This window comes from Peromyscus maniculatus, chromosome 1 (genome assembly GCF_049852395.1).
Source record: "Peromyscus maniculatus bairdii isolate BWxNUB_F1_BW_parent chromosome 1, HU_Pman_BW_mat_3.1, whole genome shotgun sequence".
NCBI classification, from domain to species: Eukaryota; Metazoa; Chordata; class Mammalia; order Rodentia; family Cricetidae; genus Peromyscus; species Peromyscus maniculatus.
The window spans coordinates 149,080,916-149,086,915 of record NC_134852.1 but is presented as its reverse complement, the minus strand read 5'-3'; positions in this window follow the sequence as shown (position 1 = coordinate 149,086,915).

The window sequence follows — 6,000 nt, the reverse complement described above, 5'->3', positions numbered from 1 at the left end:
AGGTAAACTTCAACAGCCTGTGTAGTCTACTCTGTCCCATCTCAACCTATTTGATGAAGAAGGGATATGCACATGTTTATATTGAAAAACTTATAGATAAGCAAAGAGGAGAAGGACTCTCTCATTGACAGTATCATTACGTGGCACGCGTCTTCTGAGCATTAGACAAGAGACTAGTTTTGTACTTACTGTGGAAGGCCATCTTTCTTACATCCATCAACACAGAAACACAGCTCTCACCCAAGGAGAGTAAGACAGCTTGCCCTTGAGCCAAACATGAGTGATCCTGGCCTGGGAACACTGATTCAGGTTGTTCTGAATGGCATGTTCCACTGGGGAAGACATTAGGAGGTTTTATTCATCATAGAGAAAGTCATGAATGAAGGATTTGTCAATCACATTGGTGAGGACCACAGGGAGGTGGGTGACAGCAGAGCGGAGACAGCTCTGTTAGAGTTTGCAGGTGCTATCTGATGGCATTCTTAGCTTTTGGAATGGTGGAAGCTGGGATGGTCTGCTTTCAGTGTATTTAAAGATCTTCATAGTCATAAGGATGCTAGGTGAGGCAGAGATGTGGGCAATGATGGCTTCCAAAGGGACTGGGATTCTCAAAAATATTTGCCTTTGCTCTGTGACATTTTAATACTTTAGCCATAATCACAAGGTCCAGTAATTTGGTCTTGTGGAATCTTTAATATAGATCCAACTCCCCTCTCTCCAAACTTCTGTTTACACCATAAATATATACTTGTACTTTCACTGTTAACTGTCAACCAATGCAACAAAAGTTATTTAATGAGTTCCTTTAAAAAATTTTATAGTGATAATAGGCTCCTATGTCTGGTTCCAGGCTTTAATTATTTCTGATGTCTAGAATAAACTATGGAGCTGTACTTAGCTAACTGTGAACTTCAGGAAACTAAGCCAGAAGTCTCATGAATTACCAGGTGCTTTTATGGAAATTGGAGACCATATGTTTTTAGAATTTTAACTTACTGACCAAATGAACTACATTTGCATATTTCCCAGTGCACTGATTCTCGGAGTCCTTTAATGAGTTTTATTTATGCAGATGTTAACATGTGTACACTCCACTCAGGACTACACATTCAGAAAATGCAACTAGGAAACAACCACATTATGTAAGGTCCCCAAACGAGTCCTCTGCTGGTTTCAGGAGTGGAATCAGAAAGTGCCCCCAAAGGGCTCAGACATTACTTACTCCTTTTTCAGTCACTCTTCACTCTCAGGGAGGGCTCCAGGGCCTACGGTCTTCTCCTCAGCACATTCAGGCCTACCCACCTCACATCATTTCCTCTTCATGGAAGGTTTCACGTTCTGGAGAATTGAAGCACTCAAGCTTATAAATGTTCACGTTTTTTATTTGTGACTGGGGCTATGTTCTCTTTCTAATATCCTTTATATTTTCTCTCATGTTCTGATTTCTACATTGGGAAACTTGATTTTAATTGCTTAACTCTTAGCGTTCTTCATAAATTCCCAGGCTTTGTTGCTTTAACTGCCTTTACTGTTTCATTTGCATGTATCTTTTTCCTCTTTATAGATACTTTTAGTTAGCCAGTTTGCCTTTATTTGTATTGCACAGCCTCAGAAGCTCTAAAAACTGCATCCTTTTTTTCTAAATTCAATGTCAATTAATTTTGACATTGCGTTTTGAGATAAGATTTATACTTTTCTTCTTCAGCAATCCAGTTTCAAGTGTTCACGTATTTGGCACGAGACGTGTGCTTTTAGAAGTTTGTTTCCCTTCATGTTGTGTGAAAGATACATGTATCCCAGGATACAGTCTTACATAGACTAAATGAATAATGAAAACAAGGGATTCATGGGCAGATGCAGGGAGTGGAGGAAGTCCTGAGTGGATGTGTATTGTTAACATGGGTGCCACCACATTAAGGACTCTATGTATCAGTCTTATGGGAATGGCAAAACCTTATCTGATTGGCAAGACTTTTTTTTTAGGGATCTGAGTGCAAACAAGTGACCAGTGTGTACAAAATTTAGCAACTGCAGCTACCTCCTCCTGCAGGTTTACAGCCTGAGACTACTCACCCACAGAGAGACTGCCTACTGGGGCTAGCCAGCTCCCTTCCCGCAGTGATGCACATAATAAATACTCTGAGGTTCTAGGTTGCAATATGACTCCAGCTTTTCTGTACAAATGTCTGCTTGTCTGTTCTTTCTTCATTCCCTCAAAGCCCCTAGTCAGGGTTCCAAGATTCAATGCCCTGAAATGGGCAAGGCCTAGGATGGGCAGACCCTGCAGTGGGATGGTCCTGTTGGGGTACAGGGCTGGCCTTGGGATGGGCAGACCCTGAGATAGGCAGGACCTGAGTTAGGTAGGGCCTGGGATGGGCAAGACTATTTTGGGGGGGGGGTCCTGGGAGTAGCTTTGTCAAGGAAGCAATACGGCAGCAGGGAATTGAATAAAATGGGTGAAGCCTGGCTGACCTCTGGGTGAAGAGTGCTCTTGTGGAGAGAAAGGCAGGTGCACTGTCGGGGTGGGGTGGATCGCATGACTTGAGAGAAGAAAGTGTTTGATCAAGCCAAGGCCTGCATTTGTGGAGTGCTTGTGGTGAAGAAACTATCCACTGTACGCTGTGCATATCTGCTGCTTACTCTTACTGCAGAGAGAAGCAAGTGGTGCCACTGCCATGTCACAGGCCAAGTGACTGGCTCAGGTGGACGCTGACAAGTTGTGCTAGAGGCTGAAGCCGGGCGGTCACCATGGCACTCTGCTTTCCTGCCCGACCCTTGTCCCTGGATCTGCAGGATCGCCCCGACCCCCCAAAATGTCCTCCATGGGAAGGGATGCCAAAGAGATGCGACATGACTCTCCACAGTCCCTGCTGGCTCAGCAAGACTGAAAAGTTCTGGGCTTCCTGGGATGACTTTTCTGACATCCATGGCTGTCTAATGTATCTCCTCTGCTACAGGCCTTGTGAACGTCCCAGTCCCACCTCCCAGCTCTTCCCACAGCTCTTCCTGGCCAGTTTATATACCGGGGATGTATGTATTCAAGGAGGGTGACAGAGCTCCCACATGGCATGTGAAGTGTTCATGGAGAGGACTGAGGTCTAGGGAAGACAAAAGGAACATCTGCCCCAGTCCTTAGGCACCATGTCCACCCCACCTACTCAGGGAGCCACTGACCCCTCTTCCTCAGGGACCACAGCTAGTTTCATTTGTGTTTTCTAGCAACCTGTGGCATGGCTCCCAGCCCCGTGGTACAGTGAGGAAGCTAGTCCCTCCTGAGGTTATGGGGCTTGGCAGACAGTCACATCATTGGAGGTTCCGGGGAATCGAGACCCAAGATCTAGACATTTTCCTAGAGCGCCGCATCTCTATACGTAACAGCTCTAGGCCAAAGATGTGGTGGAAACCATGGCTTGGGGTGCTCCCTTGACCCTGCCCCTCCTTGCCTGGATGGAGTCACCCCCAGCCCTGGTCCTGCCCCTTCCAGCTTGGATGGAGTCTCCCCTCTCCCTGCCTTTCTGTTTGAGTGGGGGAGTTTCCGCTGGCCCTCTCCCTCTTCCTTTGGGCCCGATCCCTCCTGTCTCTGTCACTCTCTTCTGTGATCATAAGAACTCCATAGGAAGTCCCTCCCATATAACAGCATCCAGGGCCCCACGAACCACATCAGTCTAATGGTGGAAAGGGAGATGACTGCCCAAACGAGGTCAGGGACAGAGAGCAGCAGCTCACCAGAGGCAGAGCCTGCACTGTGCCTCAGGCTGTATCACTACCTGTGTTCTAGGCCATCAAAGGGTCGGCTTAGAAGCTAATAATAGATGAGAAAAGTGCTGTTGGGGCCAGGCTGAGATAAAACAACGTCCACCAGAATTCCACTTATTATGCCAAATGAACACATCGCTGTGCGTGTGTGTAGCCGTCACTATCACCCCCGCACAGTAAGCCTTTTATTAGATTATCTAAAAGACAACAGTGTTTGTCATTAGCCACGCCATGAATCACTTGAATAATGCATGGAGCTCCTGAGCAGAAACCAAACCCTAACGTGCGTGATGATGTATTTTTGTAATAAAAATATCAAGTTCATTTAAACAATTACTTTTTAAAGCACTGCCTCTCTCCCAGTGGGTTTCCATTGATTGGATTATGGAAAGGTAGTGGCTGTCCTGATTGCTTCAATGAATTCTGAATATGGGCAGATGAAATGATGGCTCCATCAGTGCTATGGCCAGCTCCAAACTCGCAGCCCTAGACGATTCCAACCACTAACAAATTGTGTTATAAAGCCGAAAAGGGGAAATTACAGTCGGAGAGAAAGCACAGCGAAAGCTGTAGTTAGACTTAACATTGTTCTTGGGGAGGTGAACAGCGTTTGGAGCCTGCTGAGCTGTTCTGATCCTGTAGCCGGGTTCCTACCTGGGAGGTGAGTTCTCCATCTTCTCTCTGCCCAGAAGAAGCTGAGGCAGTGGGTCCTGGGAAGCATCCCACTGCACTGCCAGCTGTTGATATCAGGGGTGACCCCGGATGCTCTGTGGGACTCTGAGCTGTAGCCTTGCTCCACTTCCGTCTTCAGTTCTGGTCTGGAGGACACCTTGCTTCCGGGTCCTCTTCCTGGTTCCCATGCATCTGTCCCAGCTGAGCAAGGCATGGGTGAATTCAGAAAAGAAATGGTCCTGAAGTCTGGGAAGTGAATTACAGATGAATGGCAGTCTCTCCAGGTAGTCTTTCTCCCCACTGGCTTCCTGTACTACCTTAGAGCTGCAGATGGGGCCGTCAGATTATTGACACTCCAATTAATCCCCACTTGGAGAAGAGACACAAGTACCTGTGTCTCTACAGAGGGGGAAAGGGGACTGATGGGACTCTAATATTGGGGTGCTGGGAACACATGAGCTCGGAGGAGGGAGGGTGGAGGCCTGTGGGTATACTGTTTCAAGACTGCCATGCCCATGTCCCTCACACTGCTACATGAAGTAGATGACTTGAGTCTTGAGACTGTCTTGACACTGGTTTAGACAAAAGACATGCAGGGCTGGAGAGATGGCTCAGCAGTTAAGAGCACTGACTGCTCTTCTAGAGGACCCGGGTTCCATTCCCAGCACCCACTTGGTAGCTAACTACTGTCTGTAACTCCCATATCTAATACCCTCACACAGACATACATACAGGCAAAACACCAATGCACATAAAAATAAGAATAAATAAATTAGCTGGGTGGTGGTGGCGCATGCCTTTAATCCCAGCACTTGGGAGGCAGAGCCAGGCGGATCTCTGTTGAGTTCAAGGCCAGCCTGGTCTACAGAGTGGGATCCAGGACAAGTACCAAAACTACACAGAGAAACTGTCTTGAAACCCGCCCCCCCCCAAAAAAAAACCAAAAAGAAATTAAAGAGAAAAAAAGAAAAATAAAAAGAAATGCATTTAGCCATAGTTTTGGTGACTAGACACCTGGACAGGGGTTGGCAGGATAGGGTCCCTGGGATAGCTTTAGGGGATACTTTTTCCAGCCTTTCTAGCTTCTGGGACAGTGGACTTCCAGGGACTCTGGCCTTCTGCTCTTGGCCTCAAACTTACTTGGCTTCTCCCTGTAGCTGTATTTTATTTTTCGTCTTCTACATGGACACCAATGTTCAGATATAGGTCCCCTTACTGGTTTCAGCATTCTTTTACCTAGGGATTCTTAGCTAAACCATGGCTATAGAGAGTTCTTTTTTTTTTTTTCAAACAAAGTCATATTCATGTGGAACTGTTAACTTCTGTGATCTGTGATTCTTATTTACTCAAAAGTGAAGTAAGTGCTGAGTGGAAGGCTACTCAGCAGTCTAGGGAGTCCCAACAACTTAATCTTTGTCCTGTCACATACAGCCTCACAGGACAAGCTGGGCACTGTGCTGTTACAGGTGTCACTTATCCCTGAGTGACACACCCTTTGTGGCACATGTGCCCCTGAAGTAGAAGGCCAGGGTTTTGCTGACACTCTTGTACTGTTCTGTTCTACTGGAATAT